The sequence below is a fragment of the Pristiophorus japonicus genome, chromosome 9 (assembly GCF_044704955.1).
Source record: "Pristiophorus japonicus isolate sPriJap1 chromosome 9, sPriJap1.hap1, whole genome shotgun sequence".
Lineage (NCBI taxonomy): Eukaryota > Metazoa > Chordata > Chondrichthyes > Pristiophoridae > Pristiophorus > Pristiophorus japonicus.
The window spans coordinates 205,835,516-205,856,006 of NC_091985.1; the positions used below are offsets into that span (position 1 = coordinate 205,835,516).

The 20,491-nt window shown below is 48.2% G+C and overlaps 1 non-coding gene and 1 pseudogene across 1 annotated transcript; both read right to left on the minus strand.

Annotated features, from left to right (window-relative positions):
* Positions 1–16,674: 16,674 nt before the first annotated feature.
* Positions 16,675–16,788, minus strand: LOC139274413 (U5 spliceosomal RNA). The gene has a single exon (XR_011595472.1). It is a non-coding gene; the product is annotated as a U5 spliceosomal RNA (small nuclear RNA).
* Positions 16,789–19,594: 2,806 nt separating this feature from the next.
* LOC139274394 (U2 spliceosomal RNA) lies at positions 19,595–19,800 on the minus strand (annotated as a pseudogene).
* Between the last annotated feature and the right edge of the window lie 691 nt (positions 19,801–20,491).

Sequence of the window (20,491 nt, forward strand, 5' to 3'; positions counted from 1 at the left end):
ATACCGCCGGTGTCCAGTAGATGATGCTGTTTCTCCAACTAACTCCGACTGTGCGGAGAGTGACTGCCCCCGAGAGCATGAGGAATGTGGGCAACTCAGGGTCAGACACTGAACTCACTCATCCCACAGGGACCTGACGCACTGCCCCCTCCCTGGGGCAGCCGCAGGTCAGACACTGAACATACTGCATCCCACAAGGACATCACTCACTACTTCCTCGCTGGGGCAGCCCAGGGTCAGACACTGAACATACTGCACCCCACAGGGACATCACACGCTGCCCCCTCCCTGGGGCAGCCGCAGGTCAGACACTGAACATACTGCATCCCACAGGGACCTCACACACTGCCCCCTCCCTGGGGCAGCTCAGGGTCAGACACTGAACATACTGCCCCCCACAGGGACATCACACACTGCCCCCTCCCTGGGGCAGCTCAGGGTCAGACACTGAACATATTGCATCCCACAAGGACATCACTCACTACTTCCTCGCTGGGGCAGCTCAGGGTCAGACACTGAACATACTGCACCCCACAGGGACATCACACACTGCCCCCTCCCTGGGGCAGCTCAGGGTCAGATACTGAACATACTGCCCCCCACAGGGACATCACACACTGCCCCCCTCCCTGGGGCAGCTCAGGTCAGACACTGAACATACTGCCCCCCACAGGGACAGCACACTCTGCCCCCTCCCTGGGACAGATCGGGGTCAGAACTTGGAATGGGAAGGGGAGGATCCAGTTGTTGGCGACCATGTAGGAACCAACGACGTAGGTAGGACTAGGAATGAGTTTCTGCTGAAAGAGATGGAGGAGTTGGGGTCCAAATGAAAAAGCTGAACCTCAAAGGTAATAATCTCTGGATTGTTACCTGAGCCCCACACCAATTGTTACAGGGATAAGCAGATTAGAATGTTAAATGTGTGGCTCAAATGGTTATGTGGGAGGCAGGTGTTTTGCTTTACGCACACTGGAACCAGCACTGGGCAAAGAGGGAGCTCTTTCCTTGTGATGGGCTCCACTTGAACTGGGCAGGAACCAGTGTCCTGGCGAATCGAATAACTAGGGCAGTAAACAGGGCTTTAAAATAATTAAGGCAGGGTGGGGAGATCCAGGAAAGTACAGTACGGTTTAGATACAGAGAAAAAGCAACAAGAGAAGAGACATGTCAAGGCTCTAGAGCAGAGCAGAATTTTGGGTAAAAATAAGCAGAATGGGTCAGGAAGGGACAGAGAGAGTAACAAAGGTAATAGGGCATTACTGACTGAGGAGACATTAAGGAAAAATAGAAGAAAGTCTAAGCTAAAGGCACTATATCTGAATGCATGAAATATTCACAATAAAATAGATGAATTAATAGCACAGATAGAAATTAATAGGTTTGATCTAATAGCCATTATGGAGACATGGTTGCAACGTGACCATGGTTGGGAACTAAATATTCCAGAATACCGAACTTTTGGTAGAAATGGCAAAATGAAAAAGGAGAGGGCGCAACCCTGATAATAAAGGATGGGCTAAAGACAGCAGAGGGAAAGGATCTGAGCTCGGAATATCAAGAAGTAGGATCAGTTTGGGTGGAGCTAAGAAACAGCAAGGGGCAGAAAACATTGGGAGGGGGGGGATGTTTATAGTGGTAATGTAGGGCACAGTATAAATCAGGAAATTAATGGTGCTTGTAACAAAGGTAATACAGTAATCATGGGGACTTTCATCTGCATATAGACTGGGAAAACCAAACTTGCAGTAATAGTGTGGAGGATGAATTCATGGAAGGTATACAAGATGGTTTTCTAGATCAATATTTTGAGGAACCAACTAGGGAACAGGCTATTTTAGATCTAGTATTATTCAATAAGAAAGGGTTAATTAATAATCTTGTAGGAAAGTGGCCCTTGGGGAAGAGTGGCCATAACATGATAGAATTTTGCATTAAGTTTGAAAGTGATTTACTTAAATCCAAACTATGATCTTAAATCTAAACAAAGGAAACTATGTAGGTATGAGGGGAGAGTTGGCTAAGGTAGATTGAGAAACTACATTAAAAGGTATAATGGTAGAAAAGGAATGGCTAGCATTTAAAAAATTAATTCATAATTTACAACAAACATACATTCATTTAAGGCACAAAAAACCCCACAGGTATAGTGGTCCAAACGTGGCCAACAAGAGAAGCTAAAGATAGTATTAGATGAAAGGAAGATGCTTATAATGTTGCCAAAAAGAGCAGTAAGCATAGGAAGATTTTAGAATTCAGCAAAGGAGGACCAGGAAATTGAGGGAAAAAAAGGCAACTAGAATAAGAGAGTAAACTATTGAGGGACAACATAAGAGACTGCAAAAGCTTCTATAGGTATGTAAAAAGGAAAAGATTAGCAAAAATAAATGTGGGTCCTCTACAGGCTGAGACAGGAGAAATTATAATGGGGAACAAGGAAATGGCAGAGAAATTAACCGCATACTTTGTGTCTGTCTTCATGGAAGAAGGAGCAAAAAAATTGGAGAACCCATGTCTAGTGAGAATGAGGAACTAATAGAAATTAGTATTAGTAAAAAAATGGTATTGGCGAAAATAATCGGACTGAAAACCGATAAATCATTTGGACCTGATGCCCTACATCCTAGAGTATTGAAAAGGGTAGCTATAGAAATAGTGGATGCATTGGTTGTCATGTTCCAAAATTCCATAGATTCTAGAATGGTTCACATGGTTTGGAAGGTAGCAAATGTAACTGGGCTATTTAAGAAAGGAGGGAGAGAGAAAATGGGGAACTGCAGACCAGTTAGCCTGACATCAGTAGTAGGGAAAATGCTGAATTCTATTATTAAGGATGTGGTAACAGGCACTTAGCGAATATTATTAGGCAGAATCAACACGGCTTTATGAAAAGGAAATTATGTTTGAGAAATCTGTTAAGAGTTTTTTGAGGTTGTAACTAGCAGAACAGATACGGAGGAACCAGTGGATGCGGCGTATTTAGATTTTCAGAAGGCATACGATAAGGTGCCACATGACGTTATTGAACAAAATTAGGGCTCAAGGGATTGGGGGCAATATACTAGCATAGATTGAGGATTGGTTAATGGACAGAAAACAGAGAGTAGGAATAAAGGGTTCATTTTCAGATTAGCAGGCTGCAACTGGTGGTGTACCACAAGGATTGGTGCTTGGGTCTCAGCTATTCACAATATATATCAATGGATGAGAGGACCAAATGTTAAACAGTTGGACGTCTCTGGCCCAGCATCCTTGGGACCTGACTAGTGCCGGACCATAGCATTTTCCGGACCACGGGAGGTCAGCTGCTGACAGCAACCCGGACGTGTTCTGTCATGCATGGGGAGAGAAGGGACGGGATGGGAGAGAAGCGGCGGGGCGAGAAGCAGCAGAAGCGTTTGGGCGGGGGGAGAGAGAGCTAAGCCGCCGAGCCTCGCGCTGAGCCACGACAGCGGCAGGGGGAGAGCGGGCGGCGGCAGGGTGTTGTAATGGTTCACATTAAGGACACACATAATATAATAACAAGGCATTGTTGTGTGTAATGTACCACATTATAATGCCAGAGACCCGGAGAATTTGAAGGGAACTTGATGAATGGTCTGAGAATAATTGTGTTATGGGCAGGAGGGTAAGACTGACCACTGGCTGTGCTCCGAGAAGTGCAAATACACCCCGCTCTTACAGCTGTGCGGGACAGAGGAAACAGACAGAAGGGCGGATATCGAATGACAGACTTTCCAACCTGCTGTCCATTCCATTATAACCAAGTACCGCGACCTCTGCTGCAGACCCGGGGATCACAGGATGGGGTAAATAACAACCATCGCAATGAAATGAAGAGACACCTGATCAGTGAACTCCTGGTAAACTAGGGAAGTGAGTCGGAGCTGGAAATCCAAATAGAGAAATATTAATGATTAAAAAGGGTTAGATTCCAGAACTTCCTGTTCATAGAGTTAAACCCGTGGGGCTAAGGACGCGGGAGTAAAACTGTGAGTGAGGCCTTGATGGCTGTGACGGCTCCCGTGAGACTCCGCATTAGATCCCAGCAGAGAATCCGGCTGTAGATCCCCACAGACCATGGTACTGAAGGATGCTATCACGGCTCTTTAAAGAGAGGAAACATTCCCGATAAACCATTACACACAAAGGGATAGTCCCAGAGATTAGGAACACATGGGAACAGCTCTTGGAGTTTGTCCACAGCTGAATGGGATCTTGAGATCCGGTGTCGATTGGTGGAAATTCAGCGCCAGGATCAATTGCTCTGAGACTCTCCGCCGAATTCGCTGATCTCCGGCCATTCTGAGCAAAGCCGAGCCTCTCCGCGGCATGGCCAATGATTCCGGCAGGGGATGGTTTGTAAAGTTAGCTCATACTTCACCTGGAAGTGCGTGATCCTTAATGTACAGGGATTTCTGTCCTGTATTCATACCATGCTGTACATTGTGTGATTCATTGGATGGTGTCAGAGGAGCGGCAGGTTGCTTCGGCCTCATGCTGTATCTGAGTTCGATGAACGACTATACAGTGAGATTTACTCTGTATCTAACCCTGTCTAGCTGCCCTGGAAGTTTTTGATGTAACTGGGTCGAGCGAACTTTACCCTGTATCTGAAACGTATCTAACACGTACTGTACCTGACTTGGGAGTGTTTGCTGGGTAGTTTACATATGGTTTACTCTGTATGTAAGCCAAGCTGTACGTGACTTGGGAGTGTTTGATGGGACAGTGTAGGGCAGTGGTGGGCAAAATACAGCCCGTGGACCATATCCGGCCCGCCATGTCATTCTATCCGGCCCGCTGGATGGGTCAGAAATAGAACGTGAGCCGGAGCTCGAGCTGCACATTCGTCTATCCACTTTCACTTCGCATGGGTCAGAGACAGTCCCGAACTGCAGCCAAGGAAAAACCATAGTATTACTTCATTCAAATTAATAATTCGCAAAATCGATTCTCCCTGGACCGATTAAAAGGATCTGTTCCGTGAGTCTGGGCACCAATGGCGGACGTACGTACCCAGAATGCACTGCGTACTAGAATATGCCCTATCCATTTTAGAGTCATGGCTGCTCATCTCCACAGATCTTTTACCGAAGAAAGTGACTGGCGCTGCATCTTTTTTCTCCCTGTATCCAGAGTATGACGGCAGGGGAGTTCTCATCTGTCACCAATTGGGCCGACATTAGGAATCTTTGCAGAGGGACATAAGGATGAGTGAAGTGGGGAATTGAAGCTGACACAGGCTCTAAAGAGGCTACAGTTCTATTTCACACCACTGATTTACAGAGACCAGAAGATACCACAACATTTTCAACTTTTATCTTTGATTCATTTCTAGGCCGTATCGAATTCATGTTGTGTATGTACGATAGCATCTGACTACTATCTGATTTATGTTTATGCAATGTTCATGTTGATCAAATGTTCCCTCTAATTTTTTTCCGCACACTGTCCCTTTAAATTTGCTGCTCGAATACTAGGCTGCCGCACATGCGCAGTGTCTCTTCCAGCGACAGGTGGGGAGTGGCCTGCGCGGGACCGCGCGATTGTTGCTGACCGTGCGGCCACGCGCCTCAGGACCAACATTGGTGGGCAGCCCTCAACAGCTCAACAAAACTTGTTCAGTGGCTTTCAGCCCATATAATTGCCCAGCCCAGGTCTAGGTGATGGAAGCCATGGCAAGTTGCTGCATCTTGTAGATGGTACACACTGCAGCCACGGTGTACCAGTGCAATGTTAACAAATATAAACAGCAATCCCAGCCGCCCAGATCAGGTATAACTGCCGTCTATTCTGGGTTGTAACGGTCCACATTAAGGACACACATGAGATAATAACAAGGCATTGTTGTGTGTATTGTACCACATTGTAATGCCAGAGTCCCGGAGAGTTTGGAGGGAACTTGATGAATGGTCTGAGAATAATTGTGTTATGGGCAGGAGGGTAAAACTGACCAACGGCTGTGCCCCTGGAAGTGCAAATACGCCCCGCTCTTACAGCTGTGCGAGGCAGAGGAAACAGACAGAAAGGCGGATATAGAATGACAGACTTTCTAATCTTGTGTCTGTTCCTTAATAACCATTTACCGTGACTCTGCTGCAGACCCGGGATCGCAGGATGGGAAAATAACAACCTTTGCAAAGAAATGAAGGGACACCTGAGTAGTGAACTCCTGATAAACTAGGGGAGTGAGTCGGAGCTGAAACTCCAAATGGAGAAATACCACTGATGAAAAAGAATTAGATTCCAGAACTTACTGATCATAGAGTTAAAGCTGTGGGGCTGAGGACACAGGAGTAAAACTGTGAGTGATGCCATGCTGGTGTGACTGCTCCCGTGAGACAACAAACTGGATCCCAGCAGAGGATCCGTCTGCAGATCCCCACAGACCATGTAGGGTGTGCAAGGCACTGAAGGATTCTATCACGGCTCTTTAAAGAGAGGAAACATTCCCGACAGACCATTATACACAAAGGGATAGTCCCAGAGAGTCAGAGCACATGAGAACAGCTCTTGGAGTCTGTCCACAGTTGAATGGGACCTTGAGGTCCGGTGTCGCTTGGTGGAAATTCAGCACCAGGATCAATTACTCTGAGACTCTCTTCGCCGAATTCACTGATCTCCGGCCACTCTGAGCAAAGCCGAGCCTCTCCCCACCATGGCCGGTGATTCCAGTAGGGAATGTTCATTGTTACAGCAAAGGGCTTTCACCCACTGGTGGGCTTTCTGAGTTTACTGGCTCTAGTTATATTCTGCAACAATCTGAATCTACCCAGCATCTCCCGGGGTGTAATTTTCAAACTCTAACACTGTGCTGGGATGGCATTGTAGTATCGGCCAAAGGCAGTACAATGGCCTCAGACACAGACTCAGAGAGCCTCCCAATACACCATGGTTTCACTCCCCACACCAGCCCCATTGTAGTATCGGCCAAAGGCAGCACATTGGCCTTAGACACAGACTCAGAGAGCCTTCCAGTACAACATGGTTTCATGCCCCACACCAGCCCCATTGTGGTCTCTCTCAGGAGGATTTAGTGCCCCATTTGCAGGGTCAAGAGTATTTTCCGTGGTGTGAGCCGATAATATAAAGAACTGACGCTGAATTTATGAGATAATAAAGCAAGAGGGATGGAGCTTACCAATCCCAGCACAACATGTCCCCTCTGTACAGTGCGGGGAGACACGGGGAAGTCCCTCGGACTTCCTTCATGTGGACCGTGGCCACAACTGATGTAACCGGTGAGACAATGGGTTCTGTTTGATTCTAAAATATGGGACGGTGGCAGCTCCGGAGTGTCTGAGGATAGAGCAGGCCACTCCTTCACAGAATGGGAAACACAACCTGTCAGCTCAAATTTAATTCACATCTTTGGCGTTTGCTTAATGGAAGGATGTTTGTGTGAAAGATTATAACATTCCTTATTCCCGACTCTCAATGATGTATTACTGGAGAAGATGAAATTGGAATTAGGATTAAAATGTTCCTTGATAAAGATTTCAGATCTTTGTCGCTGGCAGTTCTGCACTAATGGAGAGGGAAGATGATTCGAGCCAGGCCTGGTCCAGATTTAATTTCACAGCAGGACTTCAGACTGGTTACAGGAACACTTCCTGCTCCCAGTCTCTGAGACACTGGCTCCTCACACTGGGACACTGTGTGTCCACAGTCTCACCCAGTCTCTGAGACACTGGCTCCTCACACTGGGACAGAGCGTGTCCACAGTCTCATTCAGTCTCTAAGACACTGGCTCCTCACACTGGGACTGAGCGTGTCCATAGTCTCATTCAGTCTCTGAGACACTGGCTCCTCACACTGGGACACTGTGTGTCCACAGTAACACCCAGTCTCTGAGACACTGGCTCCTCACACTGGGACAGAGTTTGTTCACAGTCTCTGAGACACTGGCTCCTCACAGTGGGAGCACCATTGTTATTCGCTGTCCCTGTTTATACTCCTCTATCCCTCGCTCCTGGGGTTCTCTCGCCACTCGGAAGGTTGCTGCTTGCGAGGAGATTTGCCTCCGGAGGTTTAGAGGGATGTCTGCTCGGTCCTGGCCATTTTCTGGACAGCTCGTTATCTGCAAAACACTGGGGAGACCTCCAGGCACTGGAGGCAGTGCGGGGAAGTGGCAAAGGCTGATGCTGGTATCAAAGGACTGAGGTTTGAGATAGACTGGGGAAACATGGGCTTCACAAACTGAAAAGGAGAAACTGGAAGGAGCTGGGAAAAAAATTGTTATGCGGGTGGAAAAGCGGGACTTCGAAACATCACTTTAAGTTAAATTGTGAGAGAAGGACTCTGGGACACGGGGTAACACTGGGAGATAATAAACTTAGGACCAATCTCAGGAATTCTTCTCCACCCAGAGAGTGAGCAACATTTGGAGCGGACTTCGTGTGGAGCTGGAGGTGACACTCACTGCCAAGGACAACCACCTCCCACTGGGGCCTGGGCTGTTCTTTCCACGGGCCTCCTGTCATCAGGACAGTCGAATATTCAGCCCAACACCGCGAGCTGGAGCTGGCACCATCCAAAGCGGAAATATTCTCCACCTCTGCATCCTTCCCATTGATACCCTTACCCAACAAATATTTGTCAATCTCAGTCTCAAAGGCTCCAACTGACCCACAGCCTGAAGAAGAGTATTCCATATTTGCACTACCGTTGTGTGAAGAAGTGTTTTTCAACACAGCACCGAACTTTAAGGTTATGCACCCTTCTTCTGGACCAGAGGAAATGGTTTCTCTCCATCTACTCTATCAACTTATCCTAACATTAAAAAAACTCAATCAGTTCACCATTAACCTTCTATACTCAAGGTAATATAGGCCAGGTTTGTGAAATCAGTCCTCTTAAATTAACCCTCTGAGCCCCGGGTATTAGTCTGGTGAATCTGCCCTGCACCCTCTCTTTCCTGAGCTGTGCTATCCAGAACTCAGTACTCTAGATGGAGTCTAACTAGGGCTCCATACACCACTAGCAAAACATCCTGCCCATTGTATTCCAAATGCCTCGAGATAAAGGACAACATTCCTTTATCCTGTTTGATTCTTTTTTCCTTGTCTACCGGCATTCAGCGATTTGTGTGCCTGGGCACTTAAAACCCCTTCCTCCTCCACACTTCCTAGCTTCCCACCATTTAGAAAATACACTGATCTATCTTTGTGGGTGGAAAAGCGGGACTTCGAAACATCGCTTTAAGTTAAATTGTGAGAGAAGGACTCTGGGACACGGGGTAACACTGGGAGATGATAAATGTAGGACTAATCTCAGGAAGTTAATCTTCACCCAGAGAGTGAGCAACACTTGGAGCAGACTCCGGGTGGAGCTGGAGGTGACACTCACTGCCAAGGCCAACCTCCTCCCACTGGGCCTGGGCTGTGTTCTCTGTGGGCCTCCTGTCCTCAGGACCATGAGGCCGGATGGTTCTGTGTTGTATTTCACACAGTAAGAACAATCCGAAGAGTGTGTGAATGTGAGGCTTCAGTGTGTGAGGAACCGACTTCCTCAGACAGTGCTGTGGTCAGAAAGTTTCACAAATGAAATGCAGATTGCCCATGTCATTGCTGCAGTGATTTCACTGCCAGATTCCCCGCCCCGCCCCCACCCAAGGCAGGATCCCAATATTGGGCGGTAACTGGACCGTGTGCTTCCGCCACATATTGGATTCGGGAAACCCGGAGAAAACTCTGCCGGGATCATGGTGGGGTCACTCTGGATGTCTATGAGCCAAGGGATGAAATCCAGCCTCCAGGACAGATGTTTGTCTTTCCGCATTCGGGAGTAAAGTAGCGCCTACACAGAGCACACAGAGTAATTCAGGTTGAGCAGAATCCGAATGGAGCAACGGAACTCGCCCAATGTTCCCTCCATTCATTGTTCTCTCTCCGCACCGCCCAGGCCCTATGAGGGTTGATCCGCCCTCAGGGCCTTTCACTGCCTCTGGGTCACTGCACTTGTGGCAGGCGAGGCTCCCTGGCGCCATCTGCTGGTAAGGACTCAACACACCCTCGGGCTCTTTACCCGCCGCTGGGTCACTGCACCTGCCTCGGGCCAGCGCGGTTCTCTGGCGCCCTCCACTGGCCCGCTGTGTATTGTAAGATTGGTCTTTCCCCACCGGTGAGTCTTTGTACATTTCTTTACTTTACATTTCAAGGTACGATTCTTAATATCCAGGATACATTGTGGTACGTTCATCAAGTTACATTACATGTGTCACCATACGGCACACAGTAAGGGTACAGTTACATTTGTTTCCAACATGTATTATGCAACAGAACTTGCATTATACATGGCACTACATAGGTTTTTGCAGATCATGGTGCTCTATCTATACAAAAGGTTTACCATTGCAGCCCGAGGGGAGTTTTATACTGATTCCAGCCCCTGGGTTTTCCGTGGCAGAAGAGCTTTAAACTGTGGCCCTTCCCCACCATGCCTTTGCGGCGGCTGCACCAATTTTTAGTGCGTCCCTCAGCACGTAATCCTGGATCTTGGATTGCTCCAGTCTGCAACATGCAGACATGGACATCTCCTTGATCTGGAAGGCCAGCAAGTTTCGGCAAGACCAAAGTGCGTCTTTCACCGAATTGATGGCCCTCCAGCAGCAGGTGATGTCTGTCTCGGTGCGTGTCCTTGGGAACAGCCTGTAGAGCACAGAGTCCTGTGTTATGGAGCTGCTTGGGATGAACCTCGACAGCAACCACTGCATCTCTTTCCAGACCTGCCTTGCAAAGGCGCAACCTTGAAGGAGATGGGTGACAGTCTCATCCGCCCCGCAGCCGACTCGGGGGCACTATGCCGTGTTGCTGAGACGTTGGCTGTGCATGAATGCTCTGATGGGTAGGGCCCTCCTCACCGCCAAACAAGCTACGTCTTGGTGCTTGTGTGAAAGCTCTGGCGATGAGATGTTCTGCCAAACGAGTTCGACAGTCTGCTCAGGGAACCACCCGACAGGGTCCACCATCTCCTTCTTTTGTAGGGCATCCAGGACCTTACGTGCTGACCACTGTTTTATGGCTTTGTGGTCAAATGGTTTTTTGTGAAAAACTTTTCCATGAAGGACAGGTGGACAGGCATGGTCCAACTGGTGGGGGCGTTTCACAGCAGCGTGGACAGGCCCATCCTTCGCAACAAAGGTGACAGGTAGAACCTCAGCACGTAGTGACACTTGGTGTTTACGTACTGGGGGGCTGTGCACAGCTTGATGCAACCGCACACAAAGGTGGCCATCAGGAAGAGGGCCACGTTCGGAACATCCTTTCCACCACTGTCCAGAGATTTGTACATTGTGTCTCTGCGGACACAGTCCATTTTGGACCTCCAGACAAAGTGGAAGACGGCCCGGGTGATTGCCGCGGCACAGGACCGAGGGATGGGCCAGACCTGTGCCACGTGTAGCAACCCCGAGAGTACCTCACTCCTGATGACCAGATTCTTTCCTGCCATGGAGAGGAAGCACAGCTTCCACCATCCCAGTTTTTGCTTCACTTTGGCGATACGCTATTCCAAGTTTTTGGCGCACGCCCGATCCGCTCCGAACCATATTCCCAACACCTTCAGGTAATCTGGCTTAATGGTGAAGGGAATAAAGGATCGGTCGGCCCAGTTGCCAAAGAACATGGCCTCGCTTTTGCTGCAATTGACCTTCGCTCCTGAGGCCAGTTCAAACTGGTCGCAGATTGTGAGCAATTTTCGGACCGACTGCGGATCCGAGCAAAAGATGGCTACATCATCCATGTACAGGGAGGTCTTGACCTGAGCGCCTCTGCTGCCTGGGATCGTCACCCCTCTAATGCCTGCATCCTTCCTGATGGACCCAGCAAAGGGCTCGATACAACACACAAACAAGAGAGACGAGAGAGGACAGCCTTGCCTGACTCCAGATCTGATCGGAAAGCTTTCAGTTTCCCACCCGCTGATTAGAACTGCGCTACTGATGTCTCTGTAGAGCAGTTGGATCCAATTGCGGAATGCCACCCCAAACCACATTTTGGAGAGCACGTCCATCAGGTACGTGTGCGATATCCTGTCAAATGCCTTCTCCTGGTCTAAGCTGATTAAGCAGGTGTCCACCCCACTGTCCTGCACGTAGGCGATCGTATCCCTGAGTAGCGCCAGGCTATCAGAGATCTTCCTGCCAGGGACAGCGCAGGTCTGGTCCGGGTGAATCACCAGCTCAAGAGCAGACTTGCGCCTGTTGGCGATGACCTTTGCCAGGATCTTGTAGTCCACATTGAGCAGTAAAATGGGCCACCAGTTTTTGATTTCCTCCCTTTCCCCCTTCTGCTTGTAGATGAGGGTGATGATGCCTTTCCTCATTGATTCTGACATACTGCCAGCCAGAAGCATACCCTCATACACTTCCAGCAGGTCTGGGCCCATCCAGTCCCACAGAGCCGAATACAACTCGACCGGTAAGCCGTCGCTTCTGGGAGTTTTACTCGTCGCAAGGGACCGGACGGCCTTTGTCATCTCGTCCAGAGTTAACGGGTGGTCCAGACTCTCACGCTCACTGTCGTTTAGGACCTCCGTGATAGACGACAGGAACGACTGGGAGGCCGTGCGGTCTCTGGGCTTGACGTCGTACAGCCTGGCATAGAAGGATTTGCTGATCCTCAGCATGTCAGGCTGCGAAAACGTCACAGAACCGTCTTCTCCCTTTAGGCTGGTGATCACAGAGCTCCCCCTGTGTACCTTTTTGAAGAAGAAGCGCGAACATGTCTCATTCTGCTCGATGGAGCGGACTCTGGAGTGGAAATGATTTTGGAGGACTCTGAGGCAAAGAGGAAGACTTGCTGGCCCTTCACCTCTTCGAGTTCCTCTGCGACATTGACTCCCATCGACTGCAACAGGAGCAGGTTTTGCATGCTCTTCTGCAGTTGGGACAATTCCCTCTGTCTCCCTCTCGCCTCCTGAACACCTTTGAGGATGAAGAACCTCTTGATATTTGTCTTGATTGTTTCCCACCAGTGCATCGGGGAATCGCAGAGGGGTTTTACGGTTCTCCAACCTTTGTAATCCCTCTTGAGTTCCTCCACGTTTTCCGGAGTCAACAGTTTCACGTTCAGCTTCCATATCCCTCTGCCAACTTTCTGGTTTTCCTGTGGGCAACAGTCAGCCAGTAGGAGGCAGTGGTCAGAGAAGAACACCGGTGTGACATCGATGGATCTGACCTTGAGTGTGTGGGACACAAACAGGCAGTCTATTCTGGAACGGACGGACCCGTCTGGTCTCGGCCAGGTGTATCTGTGCGGTGCTCCATCTGCAGAGTTGCTGAAGATGTCGCACAGCTTGGCGTCTTTTACAGCATCCATCAGGAGTTTGGACGTGGCGTCCAGTTTTCTGTCGGCTCTGCTGGATCGTCCAGCCGTATTGATGATGCAGTTGAAGTCACCACCCAGAATGACCGGCCTGGACGTCACCAGCAGCAGTGGGAGCTGTTGGAAGAGGGCCAGCCACTCGCTTCTGAGAGGCGAGGCATACACGTTAATTAGCCTTAAAGGGGAATTTTTGTTCATTACATCTGCTACGAGGAGGCGGACGCCCACCACCTCCTTAACTTCAGTGATGGTGAAGTGGCCTCCCCGCAGCAGAATGCCTAGGCCGGAAGACCAGCAGTCGTTGCCTCCTGACCATATGGATGGTCCATGGGCCCACCATCGTGACCACTGCCGGTAACTGCTGAAGTGCAGCAGCCCCCACTCCTGCAAGAACAGCAGGTCTGCTTTGACCTTGGCGAGGTACCCCAAGGTGGAAACACATTGTGTAGTGGATTTTACGCTACGCACGTTAATAGATGCAATTTTTAAATCCATGTTTAAGTTACAGGTTACAGTTCAAAACATTTACATTTCAAATAAACTGTCCTTTACATTGGAGACCTGTCCAGTGGCCGGTTCCTGCAAACATAGATTTTCAAAGTAAAAGTCTACTTCACCTGGGCTGGCATACTGGTCTTTTTTTTAAATTTCAAAATATATTTATTCATATAAAAATTTGTACAGTACATTCAAAAGCAGTTCAGTACATTTAGCTGCGGTCAGCAATCCCATACACTATATTTGGGTGCTGACAGCAGTTCCATTCGATACATTTCCTTGCTTTTCATTTCAAGTACAATTCGGTACAATACGGGATACATTGTAGTACATTCGACAAATTACATTATATGTGTCACTATACAGTACACGGAATGGGTGACGGTACATTTACATTTTTTCTTTTCAACGTGCATTATGAAACAGACCTTGCATTGTACATGGCACTACATAGGTGTTTATAGATGATGGTGCTCCATGTACACAAAAAAGAAGTTACAAGTACGGCCCGAGGGAAGTTTTGAACTGATTTCTGCCCCCGGGTTTATCGTGGCAGAAGGGCTTTAAACTGTGGCCCTTCCCCACCGTGCCCTTGGGGCGGCTGCACCAATTTTAAGTGCGTCCCTCAGCATGTAATCCTGGATCTTGGATTGCACCAGTCTGCAACACGCAGACATGGACATCTCCTTGCTCTGGAAGACCAGCAAGTTTCGGCAAGACCAAAGAGCGTCTTTGACTGAGTTGATGACCCTCCAGCAGCAGGGATGTCTGTCTCAGTGTGTGTCCCTGGGAACAGCCCGTAGAGCACAGAGACTTGTGTTCTGGAGCTGCTTAGGATGAACCTCGACAGCAACCACTGCATCTCTTTCCAAACCTGCCTTGCGAAGGCGCAATCCTGAAGGAGATGGGTGACAGTATCTTCTGCCCCGCAGTCGACTCGGGGGCACTGTGCCGTGCTGCTGAGACGTCGGCTGTGCATGAAAGCTCTGACGGGTAAGGCCCTCCTCACCGCCAACCAAGCTATGTCTTGGTGCTTGTGTGAAAGCTCTGGCGATGAGACGTTCTGCCAAACGTGTTCGACAGTCCGCTCAGCGAACCACCCGACAGGGTCCACCCTCTGCTTCTTTCGTAGGGTGTCCAGGATGTTACGTGCTGACCACTGTTTTATGGCCTTGTGGTCAAAGGGGTTTTTTGTGAAAAACTTTTCCACGAAGGACAGGTGGACAGGCAACAATGGGGACAGGTAGAACCTCAGCACGTAGTGACACTTGGTGTTTGCGTACTGGGGGTCTGTGCACAGCTTGATGCAGTCGCACACAAAGCTGGCCATCAGGATGAGGGCCACGTTCGGAACATCCTTTCCTCCACTGTCCAGAGATTTGTACATTGTATCTCTGCGGACACGTTCCATTTTGGACCTCCAGACAAAGTGGAAGATGGCTTGGGTGACTGCCGCGGCACAGGAGCGAGAGATGAGCCAGACCTGTGCCACGTGCAGCAAACCCGAGAGCACCTCACTCCTGATGACCAGGTTCTTTCCTGCCATGGAGAGGAAGCGCAGCTTCCACCATCCCAGTTTTTGCTTCACTTTGGCGATACGCTCTTCCCAGTTTTTGGCGCATGCCCCGTCCGCTCCGAACCATATTCCCAACACCTTCAGGTAATCTGGCTTAACGGTGAAGGGGATAAAGGATCGCTCGGTTGCCAAAGAACATGGCCTCGCTTTTGCTGCGATTGACCTTTGCTCCCGAGGCCAGTTCAAACTGGTCGCAGATTGTGAGCAATCTGCGGACCGACTGCGGATCCGAGCAAAAGATGGCCACATCATCCACAAACAGAGAGGTCTTGACCTGAGCGCCTCCGCTGCCTGGGATCGTCACCCGTCTAATGCCTGCATCCTTCCTGATGGACCCGGCAAAGGGCTCGATACAACACACAAACAAGACAGACGAGAGAGGACAGCCTTGCCTGACTCCAGATCTGATCAGAAAGCTTTCAGTTTCCCACTTGTTGATTAGAACTGTGCTACAGTTATACAGGGTATTGGTGAGACCACACCTGGAATATTGCGTGCAGTTTTGGTTTCCATATTTCCGAAAGGATATACTTGCTTTGGAGGCAGTTCAGAGAAGGTTCACTAGGCTGATTCCAGAGATCAGGGGGTTGACTTATGAGGAATTCAGATGAATGAGAGGTAATAGTATCGAAACGTATAAAATTATGAGGGGGCTTGACAAGGTGGATGCAGAGAGGATGTTTCCACTGATGGGGGAGACTAGAACTAGAGGGCATAATCTCAGAATAAGGGGCCGCCCATTTAAACAGAGATGAGAAGGAATTTCTTCTATCAGAGGCTTATAAATCTGGAATTTGCTGCCTCGGAGAGCTGTTGATTTTTGGACATTGAATAAATTTAAGACAGAAATAGACAGTTTCTTGAGTGATAAGGGGAGCGGGCGGGGAAGTGGAGCTGAGTCCATGATCAGATCAACCATGATCTTATTGAATGGCGGAGCAGGCTGAAGAGCCGTACTCCTATTTCTTATGTTTAGCTCTGTCAAGCCCGTGTGGTGGCTGGTGTGCAAAGACCACCACACGTGAAAACAATCCACGCACAGGCATCCTCCCACGCTCCAAGATTTAGTTCGGGATCTGGAGTTTTAAGATTCTTCTGAAAGCTGGCAACCCCCAGGTGGGCAAGTTAACTCCCACAAACAAATGCTTTACTACGACATTCACAACTACAACAAGTAGAACCAATACCCAAATCATTAGTAGTTATCGCAACCAGTATAAAACCACACCTACTACATAACGCAAAGATCAGTCTGTTTTTGAACAATAAGACAGCCCCACTAAAGCAGGGCCTCGAAAAATTAATTAAAACTCTGAATGTTACTCTCCACGGAAATCTTTAGTAAAAGGCGAAAGATTTATACGATCTGAAGAGAAACCAGAGTATACTAATTATTCACGCGCAGCTCCTCGCCCCCAAGCGACGGCTTGCCTCTTTAACGTTGGGCTGAGCCGCTAGAACTAACTTCTAGAAAAGATATATTACCACAAATCAATACAGCGCGAGGGAAAGTAACTGGAAACTTCAGTGTCCATGAAAATCAGTTAAACCTGAAGTTTATTTTAGTTTCTTGCTAAGTATTATGAAGAACATGGTGGGTATGTAAATGAGCTTGAGCTTTGTGTGAGCTGGGTTTACAGTGACGTGTCCAATTCTTCGGTACAACTTTACTTCGGGTTTTTATTCTCTCTCGGTGTGTTTGAAGCTTAAGGTAAACATTTTGGATCAGTGCGGTTTCTGCTAGTGAGCAAACGTGTTTTAGTTCATACAGGAAGTCATTAACACAATGAGAGCAGACACAGAGCTCAGAGCCGTGCACTGTCCACGTCTAGTATCTATTCCACTGATTTCAATGATATAAACCAGACTTGTTACTGTATTGGTCTGAATTTTTTTAAATTTCAAAATATACTTTATTCATATAAAAATCTGTACAGTACATTCAAAAGCAGTTCAGTACATTTAGCTGCGGTCAGCAATCCCACACACTACATTTGGCTGCTGACGGCGGTTCCGTTCGATACATTTCCTTGCTTTTCATTTCAAGTACAATTCGGTACAATACGGGATACATTGTAGTACATTCGACAAATTACATTACATGTGTCACTATACAGGACACGGAATGGGTGACGGTACATTTACATTTTTTTTTCTTTTCAACGTGCATTACGAAACAGACCTTGCATTGTACATGGCACGACATAGGTGTTTACAGATCATGGTGCTCCATGTACACAAAAAATAAATTACAAGTACGGCCCGAGGGGAGTTTTGAAATGATTCCTTCCCCCGGGTTTACCGTGGCACAAGGGCTTTAAATGGTGGCCCTTCCCCACCGTGCCTTTGCGGCGGCTGCACCAATTTTTAGTGCGTCCCTCAGCACGTAATCCTGGATCTTGGATTGCGCCAGTCTGCAACACGCAGACGTGGACATCTGCTTGCTCTGGAAGACCAGCAAGTTTTGGCAAGACCAAAGAGCGTCTTTGACCGAGTTGATGGCCCTCCAGCAGCAGGTGATGTCTGTCTCGGTGTGTGTCCCTGGGAACAGCAAGTAGAGCACAGAGTCTCGTGTTACGGAGCTGCTCGGGATGAACCTCGACAGCAACCATTGCATCTCTTTCCAAACCTGCCTTGCGAAGGCGCAATCCTGAAGGAGATGCATGACAGTCTCGTCCGCCCCGCAGCCGACTCGGGGGCACCGTGCCATGTTGCTGAGACGTCGGCTGTGCATGAACGCTCTGATGGGTAAGGCCCTCCTCACCGCCAACCAAGCTACATCTTGGTGCTTGTGTGAAAGCTCTAGCGATGAGACGTTCTGCCAAACGAGTTTGAAAGTCAAAAAATTCCAGAAGATTCGTCAAGCATGATTTCTCTTTTATAAATCCATGCTGACTTGGACCGATCCTGTCACTGCTTTCCAAATGCGCTGCTATTTCATCCTTAATGATTGATTCCAACATTTTCCCCACTGCTGATGTCAGGCTAACCAGTCTATAATTACTCGTTTTCTCTCTCTCCTTTTTTAAAAAGTGGTGTTATATTAGCTACCCTCCAGGTCCATAGGAACTGATCCATAGTCGATAGACTGTTGGAAAATGTTCAACTATCAGGCACCGGGGAGTTATCGGCCTTCAATCCCATCAATTTCCCTAACACAATTTCCCGCCTAATAAGGATAGCATTCTGTTTCTCCTTCTCACTAGACCCACTGTCCCCTAGTACATTCGGAAGGTTATTTGTGTCTTCCCTCATGAAGACAGAACCGAAGTATTTGTTAAATTGGTCTGCCATTTCTTTGTTCCCAATTATAAATTCACCTGAATCCGACTGCAAGGGACCTACGTTTGTCTTCACTAATCTTTTTCTCTTCACATATTTATATAAACTTTTGCAGTCAGTTTTTATGTTCCCTGAAAGCTTCGCCTCGTACTCTATTTTCCCCCTCTTAATTAAACACTTAGTCTTCCTCTGTTGAATTCTAAATTTCTCCCAGTCCTCAGGTTTGTTGCTTTTTCTAGCCAATTTATTTGCCTCTTCCTTGGTTTTAGCACTATCCTTAATTTCCCTTGTTAGCCACAGTTGAGCCACCTTCCCCATTTTATTTTTTTATTTCAGACAGGGATGTACAAGAGCTGAAGTTAATCCATGTGATCTTTAAATGTTTGCCATTGCTTATCCACCGTCAACCCTTTAAATATCCTTTGCCAGTCTATTCTAGCCAATTCACGCCTCATACCATCGAAGTTACCTTTCCTTCTGCTGTGTATCTGTAAAGCATGCACTCCCATGTTCCACCACCAGGGAGCTCATGCCCTGAAGTCCCAAGGGATCCCAGCATCCCTTGGGAGCACTGTAAATAAGCCAGCCCCTAAGACCTGTTCCTCACTTTGGAGTGTCTTATTAAAGACTGAGGTCACTGTTACTTTAACCTCCCTCTGTGCAGCCTCATCTGTGTTAGGAACACAATAACTGGTGGCAAGAATACGAATCCAACGCAAAGATGCAGCAAATTGTGGGAATCCTGGAGAAATTCTCGGAGGTTGAGGACTGGGAATTTTTAAATTTTTTTTTAAACATTTTTTTATTTGTTGCCAATCTTTCCAATTCTTTGTCAAATCACAAACGCCAGAGGTCACCTTGCACACATCAAGGATCACTCTGCGCCAATGCTCTTAGCCAAAAGGCCTGGAGCCACTGCACTGTTCCTGGAAGTACTACAATACCAGGTTCGTGCTTATGGAGGTGGATGGGTCAAACCACCCCACCCACCTCCTATTTCCAAAAAGCATAGGAGAATCACCTTCCTGATCCAGGGAGAGCCACGTTGGGGTCATGGTTACTCCCCTGTCAGGTCAGTTACGCATGATCTTAGCCAAAAGGCCACTGGGAAGCCTTTGTCGAATGGCTAGACCAGTACTTTGTAGCCAAGGAGCTGGACGGAGAAGGAAGCGCTGAAAAAAGGAGAGCGGTTCTCCTCACAGTCTGTGGGGCACCGACCTACAGCCTCTTGAAGAATCTTCTGGCTCCTGTGAAACCCACAGATAAGTCATATGAGGAGCTGTGTACACTGGTTCGGGAGCATCTTAACCCGAGGGAGAGCATGCAGATGACGAGGTATCAGTTCTATATGTGCCAGCGATCTGAAGGTCAGGAAGTGGCGAGCTACGTTGCCGAGCTAAGGCGACTTGCAGGACAATGTGAGTTTGATAGCTACCTGGAGCAAATGCTCAGAGACTTATTTGTACTGGGCATTGGCCACGCGACTATCCTATGAAAACTTTTGACTGTAGAGACACCGACCCTCAGTAAGGCCATTGCGATAGCACAGGCATTTATGTCCACCAGTGATAACAGCAAACAAATCTCTCAGCACACAAGTGCGAGCAATGTTCATAAATTAACTGGAACTGTGTTTGCGAGCAGAAATGTGCAGGGCAGAACCCACGAGTCTGCAACTGCCAGCAGGCCTCAGGTGGCTCAGATGACTCAGAGTCCCCAACAAAGGATGAATGCAAGGCAATTCACACCTTGTTGGCATTGTGGAGGCTTGAATTCAGCCTATTCATGAAGCTTCAAAGGGTATGTT